Genomic DNA, 14,000 nt, shown 5'->3' on the forward strand with positions numbered 1-14,000 from the left:
TCCGAGTCTTCTTGGTGCTCCGTTATTCTGACGGTCCTGCCTTCTACAATCTCATAGGTGAGAGTCTTATAAAAGAACATTTCAAACCCATCGTGATTGATATAATTCTCTTCAGAGGAAGAAGGCATTTCCTTCAAAGGTTGTCAGTTATGTCAAAGGAAAAAGGAAAAAGGCAAAACTTTAATGGGCACCTCTAATAATTTGACCATTTGAAACAGCAGCATGTAAACTGAGTTCAGAATCCAGATAGGTCATCTAAAGAAACGCAGTACACCTGGAAAATGCAACCTGCTAAGCTGCTCAACACCAGCAAATTTAAGAGTTCAAACTATGAATAGCGTATGAAAGGATGTAAACATTCCTGTCAAAGTTTAACATATTTTGATTAAACTGAAGAATGTTCATAAGCTGTGAATATACTTAGCTTAAAGTTTTGTTTTTTTTTTTTAAAGATTGTCAACAGTTATCTCAGTTGCCAATGTTTTTTTCTTCTTTCGCTATTTCTCCCCAAATCCCCGTTACATAGTTGTATATTTTTGGTTGTGGTCCTTCTAGTTGTGGCACATGGGACACCACCTCAGCGTGGCTTGATGAGCAGTGCCATGTCCAAACGAGTGAAACCCTGGGCCACCGCAGAGTAGTGCACAAACTTAACCCCTCGGCCATGGGGCCGGCCCTAAGCTTAAAACATTTTAAACAAGAGAGGCTAGGCACAGTGCATTTTTTATTCTGCATAAAGTAAAAAATATCCCCACTACCCCTGAAAAACAGTGTCATATCTAAAACACATGATAGTAAATATTAACAATTAAGACATTACATAACACTAAATACATGAACATGAATCCATAGTCTTTAACTTTTCAGTATTCGAAGAATACACTGCAGCATGGAGATTATGACAAAAATGTTTTGCTTTTTCTAATTCATAGTTCTTCTGGTTGATTTACATTAGGAGGCGTTCGAGGTGAAAAGGCAATTAAGCCCCCACCAAAGAAAGCGTGCCTGGCGTGGTCCTGTCACTTCTCCACCTGCGTGAAGGGATCACTGCACCCCGGGCGTAGCTAGAGAACAAAGTCAGAGAAGTCACTAAAGTAACATTCAAGTTTCACCAACTTAGTCTGCAACATTGCAAGTTAATAGTGGATTAATTAATAACATAACATTTTTGTACCTAATAAAATTATTAACATAATGATTATGCTACTTTCTAGCAGATATAATGTCAAAACTATAGCTTTTTTCATTGAAAGGGTGACTAACATGTAAATAGACTCAGCAGCACATGCAGAATGAATAAAACTGAGGCCACATCTTAAGCCACTTATGTAGAGTCCACAAATCCTAACCCATAGAGCCGCACTTAATATGCCTTTTACTAGTCGGATCCTGTGGGATCCTTTCCTCTGTTCCCCCTCAAGCCCCAGTTCAGGCTCAAATGATACCATGGAGCAAGTCATAATTTGGGTGTGAAATGGACAGGGGGGACCAACAAAAAATATATCAAAAAATCAAAATTCTAATATATACAGAAGTAGAAAAGAATTCACAAGGAGAGTAAATTATAAGGTACTAAGATTTATCAGCAAGATAATGTATAGATAACTGTGAAGTACTTGTAATCATATTACTAATATATGAAAAACAGAATATTGTGATTCATTAGCTTCCAGATTTACTTATAAGATCATATATTATCAGAACCTACCATTCTGAGTTCAGCTCTAGGAACAAGATGAAGTCAAGTTTCTATAAATGGGCCTTATGCTGAAATGCCTGACCCTCTGGTCTCAGCCTGCGATTAAAGGCAGCTGGAACCAAGAAGGACCAGAGTGTGCGTCACAGTAACACTTCTTTCTGCCCCGGAGACACCAGGCCACCCAGAAGCCTGAAAACCAAGAAGGCATCTTTGAGAGCCAATGAAAGCCAAGATAACAGAGGTCCTGAAGGAACTGGTGGCTTCAGGAAGCCAAGCATTGGCCAGGCTTCATGAGGTTAACAACAGCTGCTGCTGTTTGATCCCACACTTGCCATAATGAATTGTTTACATTCTGAAATCAAAGATCAACAAACCAAGGCCATTCCCTGAGCCATTTTAGCAATTGCCCTGGAAAATTTCAAGGTAAGGCTGTACACCAGAGTTTCAGCCGTGCTACACATTAAAATGACCTGGCACAGGTCTACCCCAGATCGCTGAACTACAACCACGTGGAAGGGCAGAAAACCAGGGCAGCAAACACTCTGGGCAAGACAGCACTGCTGCATCGTGCCCGTGCCAGTGGCCCTGAACACGAGGCAGATGCTCTGCCTGAGACAGGCCCAGGGTGGATCAGGGAAATGGAGCCCTGAAGTTACAACATGCTTTAGGAACATAACACATTCATATCCCTCTCCTCATAAGAGATTAAACGTGTGCCCCTGTGCCTGGACATGAGGCAACACGGGAGAGACGAGAGCGTCCACGGGAAGGCTGCCCAGAGGGCTGATGCTGGAGCTGGAGTTAGAGGCAAGAGGTCACCAAAAGTAAAGGCTGGGGGCTTCCAGATAAAATAGAACATAATTAGAGTAATCTAAGCAAATTAGAACGAAAACAGCCAATTACACCTGAAGCTAGGCTAGATATGGTGTCCCCAAGCGCATGCTTCAGATGGGCGGAAACCTTGCCTTACACTTTCCTGCATCACTTAGAAACACCTGCATAACCCGGGCCACATGTTAGATATTCATGTACTCAACCGACTCGTCACAGCACATTTGACACATAAGTCACATAAGGAAATACACCTTCAGAGCTTAATGCTAAAACAAACTATATTCTAAAATATGTAAACACGAAATTTTGTTCCCATTTTGATAAAAATGAATAACAAATGGATTTCAGAGTAAAAAAAATAAGATGTAAATTTTAAACTGCATTTCAATTAAAAACTGAGTAATATTCATTTTATAAAACAAATCTAGAATATAAAAGAACTTTTCAGATTAAGTTGGAAAACTTAATCAAGAAGATGGCATTCAGTCATGAGATTTTTATTATCAAATACTGCTGAAAAAAAAGAATTTTTAACTTTTTAAATATTCTCACAGTCGAGGGTTATTAGAAATGGACAAAGCTTTGAAAGATATGAGAAGTTCCATATATCAAATGCTAAGACAAAAATATAGGTCATCTTATAACAGTTTTTCAAAATTCTCATCCTTAATTTCAGCATAAAAAGGGACTTCTACAAGCAAATCTCATGCTTGTAACATTAAAGGTGCCCAAAAGAATCTCAATGAAGAACCCAGCTGGGGAAGATGAAATGTCCGGCCAAGGTGATGTTTATTTTGCGTTAGGCACCAGCCAGAAGAGCACCATAGAGCAGCAGAAGAGAGGAGGCAGAACTGTCACACGCTATATTATAACAGAAACGCAAGAGCCCTTTCCTAATGCATGACAATCACAACAAAGTAGGTAGGAGTAGGCATTAGGGAAGAAAAATTGGTCATTTGGAAGAAAGGTTTGACGATGTGTGTTGAAAAGGAGGAGAACTAAAAAAACTTCAGGGAATTTCTCTAATTCTGAGTCTTCATAAACAATGAAGGATCCCAAATAGTTTGGTCTAATGTAAAATGCTACTTATATCCAACATGGATTAGTATCTGCTGTTGATTTTTTTTTTTTTTTTGGTGAGGAAGATGGCCGCTGAGCCAACATCTGTGGCAATCTTCCTCCATTTTGTATATGGGATACCACTGCAGCATGGCTTGATGAACAGTGTGTAGGTCTGTGCCCAGGTTTCAAACCTGCAAACCCTGGGCCACCGAAGCGTAGTGCAGAAGCCCAGCCACTATGCCACCATGAAGGCCCAGCCCCTGTTGTTGACCCACAACCGGGGTCTACCTCAGCTGATTTCCTTGGAATATTTTGAAATTAGCACATTTACTGTTTCAAAAGTTCTGGGCAAAAGTTTTGATACAAATGAAAATAAAACCAAACCCAACTTCCATAAGCATCATTTTTAAAGCACAGCCAGAGAAGTGTGATGGTTTGGTGCCTAAGCTTCCTTTGCATCTGAAATTCTCATCCAGCCTGGCACCAACCTGAAGGAAATCACCTCACTCCTCATCATCTCTCTGCCCTCTTGGGACCTGTGACCTTTCTCCCAGGACCGTGGGGTTAGGGGCTAATAACAGAAGTGAAGTCACTTAGCAAACACAGAAAAGCAACTTTAGGAGATTTGTCACTTCAAGTAATCTAATCCCATCCATCAAATGAAATCTGCAAGTGTTTGGGGGTGAGGATGTGGTCTATTTTCCAGAAATCACAGATAGCTTATATCACTTCCTGTGAAAATTTTTTCACCTGCTGTACAAGCTCCCATCCAACCCAAATACTTTTCTTAAGCAGTCTCAGCAGAAAAACTAACCTGAGAACGATTTAACGGGACTTTCGATTCTAAAAGATCCAGCGTCAAAGGTTATATGATCAACTTCCTTCGGCACCGCAGAGCCCACGGCCTCAGCCTGCTCTCCCTGCTGCATCTCTCTCTCACTGCCTTCTTCATAGCAGCGAGGCGACCCCCATCTGCGATCCCAGCACCATCCTGTTTTGGTTCACTCGCTATACCTGAAACAAATTTGTCCTACAAAGAGAAATTATGACATTTACTAAAGCAACTCGTTACCATCTTATAAGAAAAATAAATAAAGCATACCTGAAATATTTCACACATCCGTCTTATATTTATCAAGTTCATAGTATGTGCTAAACGTGCTGGGGGCCAAAGGTAAAGGACAATGTTCCTGCCCTCAAGGAGTTAGTCTAGGCTGTTGTCATTTAATGTAAACAAAGACAAGACCCCTCAACATGTCTAAAAACTGATGGAAACTAGAGAACGAGGCTAACTGATGGGAGGAGAGGTCAATGAATAAGAGGTCTGAGGGAATGGTTTCAAAGTACAGATAAAAGATTAGTTTGATCTTACTTGTTCAGTAATCTTAACAGTGGCCTATAAAGTAAAGTAGGAGAGGACCAGGAGGAGGGAGAAGCCAGGAAGAAATGGCGGCAGCGCCTGCAGCGTTCCCCGGGGAGGCTGAGCCGGAGATGGAGCCCGTCCCCGCAGCGAGGCCGGCACGGACCCCCTCCCGGTCACGGCCACTGAAGCCTCGGTGCCTGACGGCGAGGCCGACGGCCAGCAGTCCTCTCCTCAGGCCGAGCCGCCGCCGCCGGGGGAGCTCGCCCGCAGCCCGGAGGCGGCGGGGCCGGGGCTGGAGGCCGAGGAGAAGCTGCCCGCCGGGTGCTGGAGCCGCGGCAGCCGCGCTCAGGAAGGGCCGACCCTCGCCTTCCCCTGCCCGCCGCCCGAGAGCCCCCGGCCCCCGAGGAGCGCCCGGAGCCGCCGCGGCCCCAGCCCGCAGCCCCGCGCTCGTGCCGCCGGCGGGCGGGACTCCGCGCTGTCGCAACTCATCCCCGCTCGGAGGTGCGGGTCAGGCTGCACCCCGTCATTGAGGACGCGCTCGTCGTGTCGTTCCGCCTCGGGGAGAAGCTCTTCTCCGGGGTCCTGATGGATCTGTCCAAAAGATAGGAAGTGCAGAGACTCCCTTTCACGGCTCTCCATTCTGTTTCCTGCAACAGCACACACTCCGATGGTTTGGGCCCCGTGGGACCCTTGTGACAGTATTTCCCAAAAGGGAATAGAAGGATAAACCCGAAGCTATGCAGCTTCAAAGTAACACATTCCAAGAAGGGACAGAAGTCCAGCGCGAAGCGAGTGGTGCTGTTCCTGGGGATCCCCCTCCTGTCCCGCCTCCCCAGCCGAGCTTGGCTGAAAGCCTGTGGACTTCCAAACCACCTCCTCTCTTCCACGAAGGAGTACCTTATCCTCCCGCTTTGTTTATCAGGGACACATATAACCAATCAATACCTCAGCCACCTCCGCGGAAAATTAAGCGACCCAAACGAAAGATGTACAGGGAAGAACCTACTTCAATAATGAATGCTATTAAACTACAGCCCCGGCAAGTCCTGTGTGACAAATGTAAAAACAGTGTTGTTGCTGAAAAAAAGGAAATTAGAAAAGGCAGTAGTGCAAGTGACTCTTCTAAATATGAAGATAAAAAACTGAGAAATGAAAGCGTAACTACTGTGAACAAAACACTGAAAACTGACCATAAAGTGGATGGGAAAAACCAAAATGAAAGCCAGAAAAGAAACGCTGTGGTTCAGGTTTCAAATATTGCTCACAGCAGAGGCAGAGTAGTCAAAGCTTCTGCTCAGGCCAACACATCAAAAGCTCAGTTAAGTACCAAAAAAGTGCTCCAGAGTAAGAACATGGATCATGCAAAAGCTCGGGAAGTGTTGAAAATTGCCAAAGAAAAGGCACAAAAGAAGCAAAGTGAAACCTCTACGTCCAAAAACGCACATTCAAAAGTCCATTTCACACACCGCTATCAGAATCCTAGCTCAGGTTCCCTTCCACCTCGGGTTCGTTTAAAACCACAAAGGTACAGGAATGAAGAAAATGACTCCTCTCTGAAGACAGGACTTGAGAAAATGCGGAGTGGCAAGATGGCACCCAAGCCCCAGTCTCGCTGCACCTCTACCTGCTCAGCAGGTGAGACCCCTTCAGAAAATCAGAGTCCCTCAGATGGCCCTGAAGAGGCCAGCTGTGCGATTCAGGACACAAACGAAGTGCTTGTGCCTGGTGAGTAGGAGGAACCACAGACACTGGGCAAAGAGGGCAGCAAAAGCAATATCTCTGTTTACATGACCCTAAATCAAAAGAAATCTGACTCTTCCAGTGCGTCAGTGTGTAGCATTGATAGCACGGATGAGCTGAAATCCTCCAACTCTGAGTGTAGTTCTTCTGAAAGCTTTGATTTTCCTCCAGGCAGTATGCATGCACCTTCCACCTCCTCCACTTCCTCCTCTTCAAAGGAAGAGAAAAAGCTCAGTAATTCCTTGAAAATGAAAGTCTTTTCCAAAAATGTCTCTAAATGCGTCACGCCAGATGGCAGGATCATATGTGTAGTGAACGTTGTTTGGGCCAAGATATATGGCTTCCCTTGGTGGCCAGCCCGTATTCTTACCATAACTGTGAGCTGGAAAGATAACGGCCTTTTAGTTTGACAGGAGGCCCGTATTTCATGGTTTGGGTCTCCAACAACGTCTTTCCTTGCTCTTTCGCAACTCTCCCCCTTTTTAGAAAACTTCCAGTCATGCTTTAATAAGAAGAGAAAGGGCCTGTATCGCAAGGCTATCACAGAGGCAGCTAAGGCTGCCAAGCAGCTGACCCCTGAAGTGCGGGCTCTGTTGACACAGTTTGAAACGTGAACATGGACAGGAAGGTAGGCAAGAACCATTGGAAGGCGCCACAGATCTCCTAATTTATTAGGAGTAACTTCTATGAAATAGCCTGGCCAAATTGGAGAGAGAAATTGCACTCAGCTGGCTGCTTTTTTTTTATACTTACCTTATAGCCATTTTTAGACTGAGAAGCTTAAACTGAAGAAGCAATCAAATTTTGCCTTAAGGAAGTGAGATTTTAGCAGTATTTTTCGGTATTGACGTCTAAAACCATCCCAAGGCATAGGAGCCATAGCCTCAACTGAAAATGAATTTTTGCAGGGACTGTTAATTGCCATTTGTACCTAGTACTGTGTGTATGTGTGTATACATATGCGGACACGTACATATGTGTGTGTGTATATACACATATATATATATAATATAGCCTGTCACTATGTGACACAGGTTGCATATTCGGGATTGCAGTAAGGCTGGTGAGCTAGGGGGAATAGTGTGGATATTTAATGACTACTTGCTTTTTAATTAACGAACACTTAGCCTTTCTATGTGCATAATGGTGCAAGAATGGCGCATAGGTGTCTGAAAAACTGAGATGCTTGCTGTTCAATTGCAGACTGGGTACCTAGCCCAGTATTTGAGACTGAGACTGTCACAGCTGGCTAGGTTTGAATCATCACTCTCTCTCTTTCGTCCAATGGTTATTTGACAAAAACTTTCAAACTTCTGGGTTGGGAGTTTAGATAGCTTTGTCTTTGGATATGTAAATAGTCGACTGCTGAATTTGGTCAGATTTCCTGACTGGCTGTTCCTAAATTCCTAGGATACGTCCTAGTAAATTACACTTTATGAATTAATTGTCATATGTGTAATTGTTGCATTTTGGATGTACCTAATTTGATAATTTTTAAAAAATATTTTCATTTAAGGTATCTGTTTGCAGGTCAGAAAATGAGAAAATGTAATTGTGTAATGCTCTGAAATGTAAAAAAACAAGCTGTAAATAAAATCAACTAAATCCAAAAAAAAATAAAATAAAATAAAGTAGGAGAGAAACACTGGTGGTAAGGGGCAGAATTACAAGGCTCTGATATAATGCTGTCTTGACACAGCCATTGTCTGCGTCGCTGGTAGTGTTATGTTCCCAGGACTAAGTACCGGATAAAAAATGCCCACAGGAGGTCCAAATGTCCCAGCATCCTTCCTGCTTAATAGACTTGAAATTCATTCAATCAATCTCGTCACTGTCCTCAGGGCCTTTGTCATTAGTAAGACATTACCAATGTCTTACTAAGACATTACTTCATTAGTAAAATAAGGAGACTTCATTAGTAAAACAATCCTACAATAATCCTTTAATACTCTAACATCTTAAACTCCTAAGACAGAATTCAAAACAGAGTTTTTATTTAGATTACACAGCATAATAAAGTACCAGTTTAGAAACCTGATTTTACAACCAGAGGCGTTTTTCTAAAATCTAAAAGAAAAAGTGACAGGGCTCCAAGGTGGCTTGAGAAGTAGCAATCTGAACCAAAAGCTTGGAGTTAAAATATTTTAGGAAAAAAATTACTACAAATAGATAAGAATGGAATCTATCATGTCAACAAAGCCAATTTTACAGAGAAAATAGGAACTTTTCCATGATAAAATTTGGGAAGAAGAGAGAGAGTCTAAGAGTCATTGTTCCTCTTTTCTCCTTAAAAAGTTCCTTCATTTTGAAATACATCACGCACAAGAGTATAGAAAGCAGAGATGGCATAGCCTGTGGGTTAAGAACATGGGTTCTGGACTGAGAAACCCAGCTCCACCCTGAGCACGTGCTCGAGTCTTCCTGGCCTCAGATTCCCCACCCGAGGATAACGGCACCCACCTCACAGGACTGTTGTGAGGATTAACTGAGTCAATGTGTGTGAGGGCCTGGGAAGCATAGTTGGCACATACTAAGCATTATATAAATTATTTACTACTGTTATTATTACTACAAAACAATGGTTAGGTACAGTCTAAAGAATAAAACACACTGGTACATACCACTGCTTAGCAACTCAGAAGCTCTCAGGGGGACCAAATCCAATCTCAGCCCCCACATCCCCACCCAAGAAATGAACATCCTGAATTTTGTGTTGACCTTTCCTCACTTTTTGAAGACAATCAGGACATTGTAAGTAATAGATGACACGTTTTGTGAAATGATGAAAAACCTGAAGCTAAATGTTTCTAAAGCTTAAATTCATTAAAGTAAAAGAGTCTATATTAGAAATCCACAAATTTACCTGAAACACATCTTTGCTCGTACTGCAGGCTTTCTCCCATCCACACTCCTCAAGTATGGTGAGACTGTTGAATTTGTGGCGCAGATCCTGTATCTGTTAATAAAGCACAAGTTTATCAGATTAATGCTAACCATATTAAATTCACAAACTAATGAACAAAAGTTTCCCAAAAATTGACTACTGGGACTGGTGACATAAATTTAGACTGTCATTTTCAATTTAGTATTCAAATCACTTCTTATGGTAAAATTGCTCATTGTTATTTTATGTTATAAACCTCAAAAATCTACATAAAGGATGTCATATGTGAATAACTCTCCTAAATTATTTTGATGACTAAAATGGTAGGAGAGATATCCTAAATTATACAGTGTGAACACAATCTCTCTCCCTTTTGTTGTTCTTGTTGTTTTTTTTTACAGTTTATTTATCCCTTCTCCTACTGAGGAGCATATTCGTTGCTTCCAAGTCTTGGCAATTATGAACAAAGCCGCTATAAACTTTTGTGTGCACATGTTTGTGTGGACACAGGTTTTCAGCTCATTTGGGCAAACACCAAGGAGCGTGTCTGCAGCATCGTATGGTAAGACTGTTTAGTTTTGTAAGAAACTGCCAAACTGTCTTCCAAAGTGGCTGCTCCATTTTGCACCCCCACCAGCGATGAATGAGCGCTCCAGTTGCTCCACATCCTCACCAGCATCCGGTGCTGTCAGCGGTTTGGATCTTTGCCATTCTAATAAGTGTGTACTGGTGTCTCATCGTACTTTTAACTGGCAATTCTCTAAGGGCATATGATGTTGAGCATCTTATCTTTTCATACACTTACTTGCCATTCATCTGTCTTCTTTGATCAAGTGTCTGTTCAGGTCTTTTGCCCATTTTTTTTTAAAGATTTTATTTTTTTCCTTTTTCTCCCCAAAGTCCCCTGGTACATAGTTGCATATTCTTCGTTGTGGGTCCTTCTAGTAGGGGTGTGTGGGATGCCGCCTCAGCATGGTTTGATGAGCAGTTCCATGTCCACGCCCAAGACTCGAACCAACGAAACACTGGGATGCCTGCAGTGGAGTGCGCAAACTTAACCACTTAGCCACTGGGCCAGACCCCTTTTGCCCATTTTTTTAATCAGGTTGTTTGTTTCATCATTGGTGAGTTTTAAGAGTTCTTTGTATATTTTAGAAAACAGTCCTTTATCAGATAGGTCTTTTGCAAAATTTTCCCCCAGTCTGTAGCTTGCCTTCTCTTTCTCTTGACGCAATCTCATTTTATTTTTATTTTTTTGGTGAGGAAGATCGGCTCTGACCTAACATGCGTTACCAATCCTCTTCTTTTTTGCTTGAGGAAGCCTAGCCCTGAGCTAACATCTGTCCCAATCTTCCTCTATTTTGTATGTGGGTCACCGCCACAGCATGGCTTGATGAATGGTGTAGGTCCATGCCTGGAATCAGAACCCGCAAACCCTGGGCCAATGAAGTGGAGTGTGCCAAATTGAACCACTATACCACTAGGCTTACCCTGACACAATCTCATTTTAAAGGATTCAAATAATATACATACTAGGTGGATGGGAATATATGATCCCCATCCTTCTGGTATTTCCAATCTCCTCAAAGTGGTAACCACTGTCAACAGTTGGGTAAATATGCTTTGAGTCTCTGTACTATGCATTTATACAAATAGGTACTCTCAATCTCCCTCTCTCTAAAAAATTAAATGTCAAAAAGACTCAGGATTACACTTATGACTAATTGATTTTTAACAAAAGTGCCAATGCAATTCAATGAGGAAAGGATAGTTTTTTTCAACAAACAGTACTGGGAAAAGTGGATATCTGCAAGAAAAAACATGAATTTGGGCTCTTTCCTACACCATACACAAAAATGAACTCCAGAGCCAGCCCTGGTCAAAGTTCGGTATGCTCTGCTTTGGCAGCCCAGGTTCGGTTCCCAGGTGTGGAACCACACCACTTGCCTAGTAGTAGCCATGCTGTGGTGGCAGCTCACACAGAAGAACTAGTAGGTCTTACAACTAGAATATACAATTATGTACTGGGGCTTTGGGGAGGAGAAAAAAGAGAGGAAGACTGGCAACAGATTTGCTCAGGGCAAACCTTTCCTAGCAAAATTAATTGATCACAACTTAATTTTTAAAAAAAATGAATTCCAAATAAGCACAGACCTAAGTGAAAGAGATAAAACTTTCAGAAGAAAATATAAGATAAAATCTTTGTGACCTATGGTTAGGCAAAAAGAGTTCTTGGAAATAATGCCAAAATCACAACATTAAAAAAAATTGATAAACTGAACTTCATCAAAATTAAAAACATCTGCATTTCAAAAGATACCACTAAGAAAACTAAAGAACAAGCCACACACTGGGAGGAAATATTTGCAAATATTTCTGATAAAGGACTTGTATCCAGAATATACAAAGAACACTTACAACTCAATAATAAAAAGACAAACCCAATTAAAAATGGGCAAAAAGATTTGAATAGATATTTCACCAAAGAAGACATATGAATGTCTAATAAGCACATGAAAAGATGATGATCATCATTACTCATTAGGGAAACATGAATCAAATCTACAATAAGATAGTTCAAACCCCACAGGATGGCTCTACTGAGAGAGACAGGAGCAAGCACTGGTGAGGATGTGGAGCAACAGGAGCTGTCACACACCCCTGTTGGGCACATGAAAGGGTGTAATCACTTTGGAAAGCAGTTTGGCAGTTTCTTAAAAAGTTAAACACAAATCTACCACATGATCCAGCCATATCTTCCCAAGCGAAAGAAAACATGCCCATATGAAGATTTGTAAGTGAATATTCATAGATTATTCGTAATTGTGAAATAGTGGAAACAGCCTATATGTCTGTCAACTGGAGAATAAAGAGTGATGTCTCCATGAACTGCTACTCAGCCATGAAAGGAACAAAGTACAGGCATGCCCTGCAACACGGAGGAACCGCAGAGACACCACGCCGAGGCAAAGAAGCCACATACAAAAGACCACATATTGGGTGATTCTACTGAGAATGAAACGTTCAGAAAAGGCAAATCTACAGAGACAGTAAGGAGACTCGTGGTTGCTTGGGACTGGGAGTGGCAATGGGAACTGACTGAAAAAAGGCAAGAGGCATCTTTCTGTGGTGATGAAAATGTTCTAAGTTTGGATTGCAGCGATGGTTGCACAACTCTGTAAATTTACTAAACATCATTGACTTTTACACTTAGAATGGGCACATTTTATAATACGTAGATTATTTATTCTCAGTACAGCTCTTCAAAATAAATAAAAGCCCCAGGAGCCAATTTGAAGAGGCTCCCACTGGCCAAAGCTGGGAAATGAGCATCACTAAAGATAATGACTGTAAACGATGCCAACACAAATACTTTTAAATCCATAAAATAATTATGATACTAAGAAAGACAAAATTATTTGGTCACCATTGAAGGATGCTAGTGAACCAACTCATTATTATGTCAACTGGTCATAAAGTAATGCTGACATTATTCTGACTCCATAAACACTATTCACTTCTGGGCCATATAATTACCAGGATATTGTGTTTCTTCACATTTTTCTCTAGACTTCATCATTGCTTTGCTTTTTGTTTGCTTAGTTTTTTAATGTATCTATCATCAATTTGCCTCTAAACTCAGCACAGTGTGTATAAATCCCCTCTTAATACAACTAGAAAAGCGAACCAATCGGGTATTCTATTCCATTCAGCCTGAGAGACAACATCTTGCCGAGCCCCAGCCTCCTGCTCCAGTCTGAACGGCTGCTTCCTAAGCCCGCTGCCCACCCTCTTTACTCACATCAGCCACAATTCCCTTAGACATTTTGGGGATCTGTCCCAGCTCCTTCCCCTTTCTTGGCTTACTCCCTCATTTTTGTGAGGGCCGTTCTCAATTTCCTGAGAAAGGGTGCATGGGAGGTAAAGTTTCAGACTGTGTGTGTCTGAAACATTCCTTTCCACCCTCAAGCGTGACTGGCTGGGTATACAACGCCAGGCTGAATGCTCTTTTCCCTGAGAAGTTTGAGGCCATTGTTCTCCCAGCTTTCGATGTCGATGTTGAGAAATCTAGGGCTATTCTGATTTTTGACCCTTTGGATGAAACTTGTTTTTGCTCTCTGGAAGTTTCTAGATGTCTCTCCTCATCCCAAGAGTTGTACAATTATATTTCATTGTGCATTGGTGTGCATCTACTCTGACTCACAGTGCTAGGCACTCAATGGGCTCCTTCAATCTGGAATTCAGGTCCTCCACTTCTCGAAAAATGTCAAACTATTTCATTGATCATTTCCTCTCCGCTATTTTTTCTGTTCTCTTTTTCTGGAATTCCTATTATTTGGATATTATACTTCCTAGACTGGTCCCCTTAATATTCTTATCTAGTCTCTTCTATTTTCTCTCTCTTTTTGCTCTAATTT

At 41.8% G+C, this 14,000-nt stretch overlaps 1 protein-coding gene and 1 pseudogene across 16 annotated transcripts in view; one reads left to right on the plus strand and one right to left on the minus strand.

The window, feature by feature from the left end:
• Nucleotides 1-707: 707 nt before the first annotated feature.
• Nucleotides 708-14,000, minus strand: part of LOC102149709 (disks large-associated protein 5) — a 69,500-nt gene continuing 56,207 nt past the window's right edge. For 11 of the 16 annotated variants that reach the window (XR_011437474.1, XR_011437473.1, XR_011437472.1 and 8 more), the window contains 5 exons: nucleotides 10,388-10,616; nucleotides 9,562-9,654; nucleotides 4,410-5,549; nucleotides 1,709-1,888; nucleotides 708-1,064 (listed from right to left, as the gene is read on the minus strand). The gene's annotated coding sequence lies outside the window, so the exon portion shown is untranslated. Of the gene's footprint in view, nucleotides 1,065-1,708; nucleotides 1,889-4,409; nucleotides 5,606-9,561; nucleotides 9,655-10,387; nucleotides 10,617-14,000 lie in introns of all 16 variants that reach the window. The other 5 variants (XM_070263319.1, XM_070263320.1, XM_070263314.1 and 2 more) reach the window with 5 other exon arrangements.
• Nucleotides 5,042-9,943, plus strand: LOC138923610 (PWWP domain-containing protein 2A-like; annotated as a pseudogene).

The sequence above is a fragment of the Equus caballus genome, chromosome 3, assembly GCF_041296265.1.
Source record: "Equus caballus isolate H_3958 breed thoroughbred chromosome 3, TB-T2T, whole genome shotgun sequence".
Classification (NCBI taxonomy): Eukaryota; Metazoa; Chordata; class Mammalia; order Perissodactyla; family Equidae; genus Equus; species Equus caballus.